Source organism: Phasianus colchicus, chromosome 30 (genome assembly GCF_987193195.1).
Source record: "Phasianus colchicus chromosome 30, bPhaCol1.hap1.1, whole genome shotgun sequence".
Classification (NCBI taxonomy): Eukaryota; Metazoa; Chordata; class Aves; order Galliformes; family Phasianidae; genus Phasianus; species Phasianus colchicus.
Genome location: NC_143465.1, coordinates 3,955,116 through 3,968,407, shown reverse-complemented (window position 1 = coordinate 3,968,407; position 13,292 = coordinate 3,955,116). Strand labels below are relative to the sequence as shown.

General features: G+C 55.8%; 1 protein-coding gene across 18 annotated transcripts in view; it reads left to right on the top strand.

Moving 5' to 3' along the window:
- The first annotated feature begins 217 nt into the window (after positions 1-217).
- Positions 218-13,292, top strand: part of MEF2D (myocyte enhancer factor 2D) — a 48,388-nt gene continuing 35,313 nt past the window's right edge. For 6 of the 18 annotated variants that reach the window (XR_016460494.1, XM_090127080.1, XM_090127079.1 and 3 more), the window contains exons 1-3: positions 4,349-4,486; positions 7,922-7,985; positions 8,644-8,716. The gene's annotated coding sequence lies outside the window, so the exon portion shown is untranslated. Of the gene's footprint in view, positions 482-788; positions 918-938; positions 1,613-4,348; positions 4,487-7,921; positions 7,986-8,643; positions 8,717-11,453; positions 13,269-13,292 lie in introns of those variants that run through there. The other 12 variants (XM_031606255.2, XM_031606256.2, XM_090127073.1 and 9 more) reach the window with 12 other exon arrangements.

Sequence of the window (13,292 nt, the reverse complement as noted above, 5' to 3'; positions counted from 1 at the left end):
CCTTCTGGCCTCCATTGCACGCTGGGGCGCAATGTCCTGAGCATGACAGAGACACCCAGATCTGGGCACACAGCTTCCAGACCCACAGCGTGAGGGGAAAGCACGGTGGGGTAAAGCTGAATCCATAGCAGCACTCAGCACATTAGCACCTGGTGGGGCGGGGGGGGGGTGATGGGAAGGAAGAGGGGTGGGCACACCTCCGCCTCACATCACACCGGCCAACAACCGCCGCCTTCCGAGCATCGCGTCCCGGGGCGGCGTTAGGAGGGGCTCCGGGACAGCAGCGCTCGCCCGTGCCGTGCCCGCACCTCCTTCCCCCCTTCGCTTCGCTTCCTCCGCGCCGCCGCGGCCATTGGCTCCCGCCCGCGCCGCGTCCTGACGCTGGGGCTGGGCCGGCCCCGGCGATGGTCGCTCTCCGCCGGCAGCGCCGCATCCCCCGCAGGCGGCTCCGCGAAGGCCCCCGCGCTTCTCTCTTCCGAAGGTGAGTCCCAGCGCTCGGCTCGTTTTTTTTGTTGTTGTTGGTTGTTTTTTATTTTTTGTTATTTTTTTCTTCCTGCTTTTTAGCTTTTTTTTTTTTTTCCCGGCGATATCATACATACGTACATATTTTTTTTCTTAACGTCTCCGCGGTGTTTACTTCCGAGAAAGGCCGAGCCTCTGTGTTTTTACCAATGCCCCCCCGCCCCCCAACTCAACCCAACCCCCCCCTCCTCCCCCCCCATTCCCCACCCCCAGAGCCGAACCCCGCCGTGGTGGGGGCGGAGAGCACATCCTTCCCCCCCCCCCCCCAGCCAACTAACCATCCCCCCCCCCCCTCCGCCGCTTCAAAACAAACCGTCACCAAAATGGTGCAGAGGTGACGGAGGAGAGGGAGGAAGGGGAAGAAGGGGAAGAGGTGCCCGGCGTTGCGGGGACAGGTGAGAAGGGGGCCAAGGGGGGGGAGGGGGTTTCCCCTATGGGCGCTGCGTGCGGGGTGTTGGGGGGGAGAGGGATTGATTGGCAAGAGCAGCTTTAGGGTGAAGCGAGCGGTGCAGCTCCTCTGCCTTGGCCGGCTGCCGCCGTGGGGCTGACAGCTGCGATTGTTTGTTCCCGCGGCCCCTCCTGGGGTGGTGGGGGTGGTGGTGGGGGGGTCCCGCGTTGCCGCCGCCGTTGGACAGCGGCCCGAGCCCGGCGGTGCCCCCGCCGCGGAGCGCTGCGTGGCTCGGGGTGGCCCGAGGCGGCCGCTGCCCGACCATCTCCTGCCTTCCCCGGCTCGTTCCTCGGTTTCGTTCTTGCATTTTATTTCATATTTCGTTTTATTATTGCGTTTTAAATTTTTACCTCGCGCAGCCACCGCTTCCCTCCTCGTCCTTTCCTTACTGCTCCGAGGGGGCCCTTCCTCCCTTCTCCCTTCCTCCCTTCTTCCCCGGTTGCTGCCAATCCCCGCAGCCCCCTCCCTTCCGGCCAGCCCCACAGCTGCCCCCCTCCCCCCTTCACTCCCCCCCCAGTCAACCCTCGTGGCTTTTCCTGCTGCCCATTCTCTGCCACCCAGGGGACGGGGCTGTCCCACCCCCAGCACGCTGCCACCCGTCCGCTCCCCTCCTCCAGGCAAGGAGCAGCACTTCGGGTGCAGGTAAGCTCCATTCTCAATATATTCTTGCCTTCCCTGCTGCCCACAGCCTCACCCCGGGGATACCCTGGGGAGCACTCCCCCCTCCCCCCATTGGGAGCTTCTGAAGGTCATGGACCTCTGGAAGTGCCTGGCGGCTCTCCCTCCCCTCCCTGTGCCCTTCAGCTCCCGCAGTTGTCGTGCTTTCACCGGGGCTGAGGCATCCCACACTTGTGCCGGGCTTCAAGCAGGTGCTCTGTGTCCCCAGGGTGGCTCTACTCGGGGAACACAGGGCTCCAGTTTCGGTGGCACCGCTGGCATGGTGCAGAAGGACGCAGTGATTGAGTGGGGTTGAGGCGTATGGGGCACCGCACTCGTGGGTTCTGCCCTGCAGCGCAGGCTTGGTCTGGCTTGGGCTCTTGGTGAGCTGGGCTTTGTCACTGCGTGACCTTGGGACGAGCCCTTGGTGCTGTGCTGGGGTCGGTGTCCCTTCCTCACTGCTGGCTGTGTCCCAGCATCGGGCAGGGTGGGGACGTGCGGTACCGGCGTGGCCTAACGGGGGCTCTGCCAAGTGAAACAAGTGGGGTCTGATTCTCATTTGTGCCCTGGCCCCTTTTCCCGCAACTCTGGCGATGTAAAGGAGCCTAAATATGGTCATAAAGCACAGCCACACCGAGGTCCCTCCGTGCTGCTGGGGCCGTGTAAAAGCATCTTTGTGCAAAGGAGAACAAAGCCCAAAGTGTCAGATGGGGAGCGGGAGTTTGACCTGGCATCTTCAGCCGGTTGTGGTCTCCAGGGCACATGAGGATAATGCTCCCAGTGCTCACCTGGGGCTGTGGGATGGCATGGGGACAGCTGTGCCACCAGCATGGCCCTTTGCAACCTATTTAAACCTGCAAGCGTGCAGCATTAGGAAGTTTGCTCTTTTCTGGCTTGCTCTCTGGCTGGAGCGCACCCATGGGCGGGAGGGACCTGATGCACAATGCCACCCATGTCCCATAGTTTTGCTGTGATGTTTTGTGCTGCCCTTTTGTCCAGGAGGAAGGGCTGTGTGCTGCCCACCTCCAAATAGGACATGGCAATGCTGTACAGCACTCCAGGGCATCCCTTAAGCCCCCACCATACCCAAGATGCGCCGAGCTGACGTGGATGCCCTGAGTGCACAGGCTATGCTGGACTTCCCCATCTGCAACCAGAGCTAAAAATACCCCTATGCCTCACCCCAGTGCTGTCCCTTCTGCAGGCTCTCCAGCCCCAGGGACTCTGTGGCTGTTTTGCAGTTCCTAGGGGCTGAGCTGGCCATGGCACAGAGGTGATGGGGTGGCAGGTGATGGCCCTACCCTGAGCAGTGCATGGCTGCAGTGAGTCACTGCAGGGCAAGAATAATGACTGGATGCCATAGGTTGGGTTGGTACCCTGTGCCTCCCTGTTCCAAAGGGGGCTCATTCCCTCGTGCCCCACAGTGCCGTTTTGCGCTCTCCCTCCTTGTGCTGCGCCTCTCAGGTTTCCTTAGCTTTTTTTCTTCTCATTAACAAAACTTTCAATCGAGGGCTGAAATTTGTTAATCATTTTGTTTGATCAGAGCTCAGGCAGCGCCGGAAGGACCTCGAGGTTCTCCCTGCGCCTTGGCTGAGCAGCAGTTTGCTTTTGCTTTCAAGATGGATCAAGCTGCCTGCCTGCCGGCAACCGCTGCCTTCGCAGAGCTGTCGCTTTTCATCTTGCGCTTTGCCTCTGTTTGCTCAGTTTTTCTCTCATTTCTCCTTTCTCCTGCCCTCGCTCCTGGTGTCACTCCCCGCCACGTGAAAAGAAAGGCACGGGAGCAACGCAGTGCTTCGACACCGAATGCGCCGGCGTGGGGTGAAGGTTTGCAACGCTCATGGAAAAGCACTTTGCAGGGATTCGTTCCGCAGCTTTGCTTTCTCTTTACAAAGATGTGGGGACTTTGGGGGCCTCCCGTTTGCATGGGAAAAACTCATACCATTTTGCACCTTTCCCAAAGGGGTTGTGAGGGGTCTGTGTGTGCCCAGACCCACTGGGGTTGCCGGCCCTATGCCACTGCTCAGCTGTGTTGAGCAGTGCACGTGTTCTCATTGCAACATGCAATTAAATGCTCGTTTTCCTCAAGCTCCTTGGTGCTAAAGAGCGTTGCTGTCTCCAGGTTGCACAGTACCCATGTTTCCAGCTCTCTTTGCTTTCGTTGAACAACACTCACCTTGGGCCAGAGGGTGGCATTGGGTCCTGCTCAGCTGCGTGGAGCTGCCCCAGCACCGGGGGTGTAAGAGGCAATAGAGGCAATAAGGAGCAATGAGGCAGAGTGGGGCAGTAGGTGTAGTAAGGATCAGTAGGGGCAGAGTGGGGCTACAGGGGAAGAGTGGGGCAGTAGGGGCAATAAGGATCAATGGAGCAATAGGGGTAGTGAGGATCAATAGGGGCTATAAGAGCAGTGGGGCAGAGTGGAGCAATAGGGGCAGTAAGGATCAATGGGGCAGAGAGGAGCAGGAGGGGCAGTACGGATCAATGGGGCAGAGTGGGGTGATAAGGGGCAGTAGGTGCAGTTATGTGTTCCCGTTGGGCTCACAAATAACCCCACTTGAAACTTTTCATCTTCCTTTTTAAGCACAAGTGGCTTTTGGAACAAGGCGACTTTTCTTTTCTTTTTCCTCTCATATCATCTTTTTTTTTTAATTGACTTTTTTAAGGTGAAAATCTGGCTTTGTATTTTTTTTAAGTGGCTTTTTTTTTTTTCCCTATCATTGGAAGGTTTCAGGGCAAAATCGTGAGGCGCTGCAGAAACAAATACCCAGGAACACACTCCGCTGGGGACAGTGGGGATCGTTCTGAGTGGTGTTCTTCACAAAACAGACATGGAGCACTCACGGAGGGTGTTCCACCAATGAGGTAAAGATGTGTGGGATTGGCAGAGCAGGGCTTGTTGAGAAATCCGTTGTTCCCTCTGATGGAGGAACAAAAATGAAAGAAAGAAAAAAAGTAAAATAACCAAATGGATGCGTTCTTCTGCCCCAGCAATGCTCTGGTTTTGCGAGTGCGGTTTGATCCTGCACTCATGGCAGTGCATTGTTGGTGTGGTGGAGTGCAATGGGAACGATGTGGGGCTGTAGTTGGAACCTCTACAGCCTCCACACCATGACAGCCTCATCCTGCCCAGAATGCAGCAGGGCTCCATGGAGAGGGATTCCTGCCCTTGTGAAAAGTGTGTGCTAGAGGAGAGTTGATTTGGCTAGTGAGTGACTGACCTGTGCATGGTGCTTTGGTATCTTGCAGCAGAGCTTGCTCTGCTTTGCTGTTGAGCAGCAGCAGGCACAGCACTGTGCCCTCCTATGGACCCAAATTTGGCAGCCTCACCCTCTCCAGGTTGTGGCTTTGGGCAATGCAACGAGTGGGGCTGAGGGGCTGCCAGGCTGTCCATCTCCTGCACCCTGCTCAGTCACTGAGCAGCCGCTGCCCCCCTCCCATGCCCTGCACCTCTCTGCCCGTTTTCTTGTTCCAAAATATCCCCATCCCTGTGCAGAACGCAGCCGGGAGCTGTGGGGCTCCGAGCCCTCGCGTTTGCTAAAATAGAAGCAGAACAAATGGTCGGAGCGAGATCCTGGTTGTGAAGGCAGCCAAGGCTCTTCCTGCAGCAGCTGGTGGCTGGTATGCTGCGTCTTGCTCCCTTCAGCAAGCCTCTCGATAGAACTGGCATTTTACTGCAGGGGGGAGAGAAGCATCTGTCTTCAGGGCGGTGTTGGTGCGGCAGGGCTTGGCACGCACCCTATGCTTGCTGGGGGTTTGTATGGTGGGGATGCTGAAGTCACCCCTATGCATGCGGTGCTGAGCGCTTTGTAAGCATCCCCCCACCCGGGGGGGTGTTTGGGTGTGTTGGGTCTTCTCAGCAGTGGTTGCACACGGAAAGGTGGATTCTATCCTGGGATGGCCTGGGATGGGGAGCAATGCTTTATAACCACAATTGTTTCCTTCTCTTTGGCAGCACTGAGGGATGCAATGCAGTGGTGGGACCTAAGAGATTGGGTTGGTGGTTGGACTCAATGATGTTGAAGGATCTCTTCCAACCTTAGTGATTCTGTAATTCTGTGCCATGCTGCGTTGCCATTGTGTCAGGCAGTGTGGAATTCCCAGGGGGCTTTGTCCCCAAAATGGCATTGCTCGGGCACAGCGCTGTGCTGGTCTGCAGGCTGGAGGAGTCAGTGAGGGAGGGATGCTTGGATGGCCCCATAGCTCCCAATGGCAATGTTGGCTCTGGGAGCAAAGAGCAAGAGACTGAAACAGAGTGTTGGGAGTGGAAGCAGAAAGGCAGAAAGCGTTGGCCATGCTCTGCTCCTCTGAATCCCTGTGGCCAACAGTGACAGGATTCTATGCGTGGCTCTGGGATGCAGAGGGCTGCTCTATCAGAAGAGCCCCATTTGTACAGGTGTGAAGGGCAGAGGAGCTGCCCATGCTTGGGGATGTTCTCCTCTCATCCTTTCAAGCTCTGTGTCCACTCGTGATCTTTGAGGTTTTTGGTGGAGAAGGGAGCAGGGCTGCTTTGCACGCACCCACAGTGTAATCCTATGCACATGCACAGGGGGAATGGGGTTTTTTTTTGTCCTGCAAATGCAGATTTGTTTTGAGTTTTGTTCAGATAAATACTACTATGGTTAATATGGAGCTCTGGGCACTGCAGAAAGAAATCCTGGTGGCTCTGGTCTTGTTAGGTTGGATGCGAGAGCTCTGGGGTTTGGTTCCTGTTTGGGGACTGAAGACAAATGTTCTGAGAGGTTGTGTGCATCCTTCCGTGGCTCTGCTCCCAGCCTGGAACTCTGCACCAGAAGTGTGGCACTTGAGGGTGCCATGCCCTACACTTCAGTGTTGCAGAGTGCCATACACCAAGAGGTGCCATGCTTGAACCAGGGTGTTGCAGGGTGCCATGCAGCAGGAGGTGGGTGTTGCTGGGTGCCATGCCATGCACCAGAGTCACATTCTGGCATTGATATGCTGGGATTTTTCCAGTGTGGGGGCCAAGTGCCATGTGCACCCTGTGGGTCCCTGGGGCTTTCTGGCTCCCCCTGGGACCTGCTTACAGGTCATGGCCCATTAAGCAGTGTTTGCACAGAGCTGTTTGTCTGCCATCTTATTTTGATTTGCGTGACTTTTTGCAGTTTTGCATCACTGTGGGTTGGGAAGGGGTACAGGAAGGGAGCTGGTTTGTCATGCATGCTGGTGGGATTTGCTTCATTTCTGTGCAGCAGCAGCATTTGGTGCTCCAGGGTCGTCCCAACACCCTCCAGCTTATCCCCACCAGCCCAGGAGGTCCCTGAGACTAGAGCTGGGAGCACCCATGGGCATCCCTGGAAGCAGGGAGCAGCAGCTATGTGCACTCCCACCCTGAATCTTACTGGGATGGGATCCCACCCGCAAGCCTGATGTGGGCAGAGCGACATGAAGCAGTGGGAGCACAGCAAACCAGGGGTTGGGAGGACCTCATCACCCTCCTGGCTGCCTGATGAGTCCTGGGTGCTGCTTGTGTTTTACTTTTCTCCTCCATAGGTCCCCAACGTGGCTCATCTGCATTTTCAGCCTTCTTCTCCCAACCATTCTCACACTGAAGTCTGTAACACTGAAATTATAGCATCGCCGTCGTTTCCGTGGCAACTTGCAGGGATGTATTTAAAAAAAAAAAAAAAAAAAGGCCCAGAAGCCTTCTGAGGATTATGACTTCACTGAGGGATCAGGCTGGAGGGGAATCTGGGTCAGGCTGCTCTTCCCATCCCCTGTCATTTCCGTGGCCATGCTGGGGCAGAGGCACCCATGGGTGCCCTCCTCCCCAGCACCCTGGGGTGCTGTGACCTGGGGGCATGAGGTCAGCTGGCCTCCCTCAGGCAGGAGCAGAGCAGCTGGGGGTCAGTGTGGCTGCAGTCGCCCCTAAACCCCCCTAGTTTTCCAGCAGAAGTCCCATTGCAAAGCATGGATTGGTTCCAGGAACCCAGAGCTGTGCTCCCTGCCCCCCACCCCCCTCCCAGTGCTTTGTGCATTGCAAGTTTTCTCTCTCATCCCCCAAAATAAACAGGAGTGTGGTGTTGTTTTTTTTTCTTTCCTTTTTTTTTTTTTTCTCCCTTTTTCCACACCCCCAGAGCCGCTGTTGCTGGTGGCAGAAAGCCCAGACTCCGTAGGAACTCAGAAATGCTGCAGCTCCAAGCCCTGGCTGCCCTCTTGGTTTCGCAATCTTGGGGAAGGGGTGGAGAAATAAGATGGGAGGGGATGTATTTTTATACATATATATATATATATATATATATACATACATACACACACACACGTATATTTTGTGTATTAAAGATTTTTAGGCTTTCCCACCAGTGGGGATGAGCAGCCTGGTGGAGCCGGGTGGATGATTTCTTTTGTAAGTTCCTTCCACCATTTTTGGGGCTGTGCTGGTGGGGGGCAGTGGGTGGGGGCTGCACTGACCCTCAGTGAGGCTGGGAGGATGTTCAGCTTAGGTGATGCTGAGCTCCAAATCGCCATCATGAGATCCCCATGTGGCACCGAGTCTCAAAGCTGGGATGGATGCAGCATCCCAGCAATAGATGGGATTGCATGGCCTGACCCGGGGATGTATTTATTTCTCATTTTACGGCTGATTTTCTCAAGACTTCTGGGGCAGGGAGGTGACGGGGCCATGTCACTGCAGGATCTGATAAGGGTGAGATGCCTGCAAAGAGAATTCCTCGCAGATCATTATTTATACCTCTGCCTGCGTCACTGGTAAACATCTGGATTCGTTCCAAACATTTTCATCTGCTCCGTTCCGTGGGCTCTGATGCAGATCTTGGTCACATCCCTTTGGTTGTATTGTTTTGGCTAAAATTTGGGGTGAGTTTTCAGGCTGTCCTGGGGCTCAGCATTCACATAGTGCCCTATCGGGCTGCTGGCTGTGGGTGAACATCAAGCAGCAGAACTTTTACAGTGTGCGTGGATACTGGGGGGGGGGGGGGGGAAGGGGAGAATCCTGCAGCCATCAAAAGAAAGAGCAGCCCCAACCGTGTTGCTTTCTGTTTTAGAACGGAGCCGTTTTGCTTTTTGGATGGACCAGCATCCCGACCTTTCTGCACACGCTGCGCCGAGCTCTGCGAGGTGAGGGTTGACTCTGTGCTCTGTTTGCATTAAGGATGAGGTTGTCTTGTAAATTAGTTGCCTCAAATTGCAGCTGAGGACTTTGGTGTAAGAGCAGTGCTCGGCACGCACGGGAGCGGAGCATCGCTCTGCAGCTGGGATGCAGATGGAGTGGCAAAGTGGCTGCTTCACCCACAGCCTTCATCTCTTGAAAGTGCATTTTGCTAATCCTTCATTAGGCTCTCATTGTGAGCTCGTTATCCTGTTAGGGCTTAGGGCTGTGCAGGCGTTTGGCCCAGCTCTGCTTCGGCACCCAGGTCTGCAGGGAGGTTGCAAAAAGCAAAGCAAAGCCTTGTACACCCACACATGCCCACGTGTGTGTGCAAACCAGGAAGCAAGCTCGGAAGGGATGAGCCAGTACTCGGAGACAGGCTCAGCTTTATCTGGTTGAAAATGAAAACCGTTGTGGCTAGTGAGAGGGTACAGGTTCCTGGCTTTTTTTTTCCCCCAAAATAAATGGTGGGATTTCTTTTGCCCTCTTGATTCTTTTTGCTGTGGAATGTGGATTTGGGGGCTGAACGTTGCTGCTTTCCTTCTGCCCTCTGCCAAGGGAGGTGCTGGGCTGTGTGTCCTTGGCCCCTTCTGACGCTCAGCTGATAAAAATGAGCCTAAAAATACGAAAAGCCTCAATGTGCCTGGCAGCAAAAGCCCAACCTGAGGGTGCCTTGTGCTGTGCTGCTGCAGCCCGACCTCGTGCCCTGTGCAGTCCTGGAAGGAGGTGGTGGCTTTACTGAAGGAGCACCTGGGGATGGGACTGGGAAAGGAATGCCATTTCCAAGTGGATACAGAGCAAATGCAGCCCTTCTGTATGCTGTAATACATGGAGCTGGGCTCTGTGAAACCTTCTGCTTCAGTGGATTTCTGTTCTCATGGACTGCAGTGCAGTTTCCGTGCAAGGGAGTAGCAGGATCACATCCCCCCTGCCACAGAAAAGAATGCAATGTAAGTAGGAGTGAAGGAAGGGGCCAAGAACAGAGAACTCAAAGCGAAAAGAGTATTTTTAAAAGACAAAAATCCCTTCTTGGTGACCCAGAGAGTCGACCATAGAGCAAAATCCCCTCCAAAAAAGTTTCCACGCTCTCTGCTGTTGCTCCTCTGTGCTTTGTGCAGTAATTGTGAGAAAGCATTGGGAACTGAGGGGACCGAAGGGGTGTGCATACATTTTGTCAGCCGAAAAAATGATCAGATGGAAAAGCAAAACATTCCCATTCGTTTCAATCACCTTCTGGGTTGCACTGATTTTATTATTTTTTTTTCCCCTTTCCCTCCATCTTAAATCCGAATGTGATGATATTTTTTTTTGTTTTTAAGCAGCCAGGACCTTGAAGTTCATGTTTTAGGGGAAAAGCTGCGGCCCCGCTGAGGCTGAATTGCAGAGACCTTCTGCTTTCTCTGTCGGTGTCCATAAAATCCCCCTCCTCCTCCAAAATCCGTGCGTGGGTGCAGTGACGGCAGTGCCGGGGAAGCAGTGCTCAGATCCCTGCAGGAGGAAGGAGTGGGTTTTAGGGTTGGGGGGATGGGATGTGGGAGCCGTGCTTGTGGAATGGGAAAGGGTGGAAGTGGCAAAGCTTTGGTGGGATCCATCTCTGTCCTGCATCCCTGCTACATCCTGGGACTTGGGGCTGGGACCTGCATTTCTGCCTCCAGGATGGTTTTTTGGCTTTTGAGCTGGAATTTTGGGGGCTGGGACCTGCACTTCTGGCTTTGGGCACCTCAGGGCTGATGTTCATCTCCTTGCAGGGCCAGCTGGAGCCTTGGTCCCCAGTTGATTTTCCCTCCCCCCGGCTCCCAGTTGATTTTCAGTTGCTTTGCTTTGGGGAAGCACGGATTTTGCAGCACCACCAGTGTTCTGCTTGCACACCCACCCTGCAGTCATTCATCCTGGTTTGCAAGGTACTGGGGGAGGGGGATACGCTGCAGCCCCTCCCATCTGCCCAGTGCATCCTGCCCTGTTTGTCAGGCTGACTATTTGTTTGGTTTCCATAGGGAGAGCTGTGCTGAGCCACCTGGGGAGGCGGGGGGGCTGCAGGTGGACTTGGGGAGGGGGCTGACAGCTGCTGACTCAGGTAACATAGTGAGGACCCATGCGTTGCTCCTCGTTATCACTATTTTCTCTTGTCCTCCCTCCGGCGTGTGCTGGAGCTTTGTGCCCAGTGGCCGTGGAGTTTGGACTGGGTGCTGGCGGGTGCAGGGTCAGTGGGTGCTCAGCCAAGGTGCACGTGGCCGGCTGTGTGCTGGGAAGGGTTGAGTGTTTGCCTTGACCCAAGCAAAGCCATGCAGAACTTCAAGGAGTGCTCAGTCAACCAGAATGGGTTGTTCCCAAATGGGAAGTGTTGAGTCGGTGCCCTTCTTCACCTGCCCTGGGCGTCTGCATGGCAATTCCTGGTGCTGTTGTGCAGGGTGTGTTGGCACTGAGGCATGCCATGTGCATGGGTGTGTGCTGCAGCACTTTGCTTTGTTCACAGCACTGTGGATGGGTTCCCTGGTGCTGTCACTGTACCCCAGCACATGCCCCCCGCCCTGCTCAGCAGCCTGGGTGAATGCAGCTCCTATTGCAGTGGGCAGCACTGGATGACGCTCTTCCCCTTCCTCTTTTTCCTTGCAGGGACAAATTCTGTGTTGCTTTCCTTTCGTCGTCTGTGAGCAGCTGCTTCCCATGCAAAGTGTGTGTGGAGCAGGTGTGTAGCTCCCGTGGTGGGTGCAGAGTGTGAGACCCCCATGCTGGGAGGGGGCTTTGTTGCAGCTCCTGCAGCCTGTGCACTGCACAGCACCCACTGCTGCCCTGGGGGTTCCTCAGCCCTGCAATGCTGTAGTTATGTGAGTTCCAAACAAGTTTGGGAAACAAAGCCTCAGTGCTGCAATGGAATGAGTGCACCCAGTGCTCTGCTTTGCGCCCAGTGCTGCGGTGCAGCGCTGCTGCTTTAGGGAGCTGGGTTCTGAGATGGGTGCCAGCAGGTGGCAATGTGACCAGAGGCATCACAGGGCAAGGACGAACGCTGGGTGCTGCGGCCATCCTTGCCTCAGCACATGGGCAGGAGCCCATCTGGCTTCCGCACTAAGCACACCCAAAGGAGCTTGGGGGTCATTGCAGGCTGGCTGAGCAACATGGGGCTGTGCTGAGCTGTGCCTGTGGCTGTGCTGAGCGCTGTGCACACAGAGGCTGTGCCCAGGGACAGACGTGCTGTGACCCACCGGAGCCCCTGTGCCCATCCCTTGTCCCACGCTTGCCCCATGCCCCTTGATCCCGTTGGGACGTGGTGCTCTGGTGCCGGCCCGGTGCCCTCTGCCCGCCCCCACGTCCACCCAGCTGCAAGTTTCGCTTCTGCATCTCCAGCACTGAAGGGGGAACTTGGCCAGCGAGAGCGAAACTCAGCGGCTGCAACGGTTGCACCCGCACGCAGCCCCCGTCAGCCCTCCGTGTGCCCTGGGGCCTCAGGGGACCTGCAGCTCCTACTGCCCCCTGTGCCCTCCTGGCTTTTCCCTTCCCACTCCTGGAATGAAAAGCCCAAGTGGTAACAAACTCATTGAACATAATTAAGTTTCCAGTGGTGGCTTGAGCAGGGACGCACCTGAGGAGGCTCTGTGTTTTGTGGGTAGATGGTCTGGGGCTGGCTATGTTAGCCCTGGAGAGGGGTGGTGAGCGGGCTCAGCCCAGGGGGAAGTTTGGGTTTGGAGCCCAAATGTTTTGTGGCCCCAGACCCGTTGCTAGAGGAAACGTGGAAAGGGGAAGGAGGGATTGTGGTTGGGCAGCTCTTCCCCTCTGCAATCTGAGCCTCCGTCTTGGCCCGTCCACCTCCCCTTGGCATGGACTGTGCCCCCCAATTGCTCAGTGTCCCCACGTTGGCATGGGCTGGTGGTGACCCTGCAGATCGTGGTGGCCCTGGGGACACAGTGCCATGCACAGAGCTCCCTGCAGCTGGGCTTTGCCGTTGTGGTGCTAGTAAGGTAAGCGCATCTCTGCCACTAATTGGCCCCTGATTGATCTAATGAGGTGGCCGATCGTCTCACAGCCTGCAGTGCTGCAGTGAAGCTCTGGAGGTTTGAGGAGGGCACACAAACTTTGTGCCATGGGGCTGTGCTGCCCACATGGAGCGAAACCGCAGCTCTGGCTTCCGAACAGGAACAGATTTTCTTGTCTGCTCAGCGTTTCTGGGTGAGCACCGGACAAAAAGATTGCTTTCTCTCTCTCCCCCTTTTCCTTCCCCTTGTTGTTTTGGTGTGTTCTTTTTTTTTTTTTCACTTTGATTTGCTCCACAAGGAGGTGATGTCAGCTGCTTTAAATAAACAGCTGCTGGTGTTATCTCTGCCTATGGCATGCTCTGTGTGCACGGTGGCTTTTCTGCACCGGTCCAGGCTTAGCTGGGCAGTGCATGGCTGAATGCTTGGCTGCTGCTGCACGCTTAGGGTGAGAGCCCTGCCCATGCATTCACACATCCTCCACCCTGCTCCCATGTGAGCAGTGACACAGCTTGGCGATGCCCTGCAAGCAGGGGGAGGCTCTGCACGGACACAGGTGAGCCGGGAGCTGTGCAGCTGG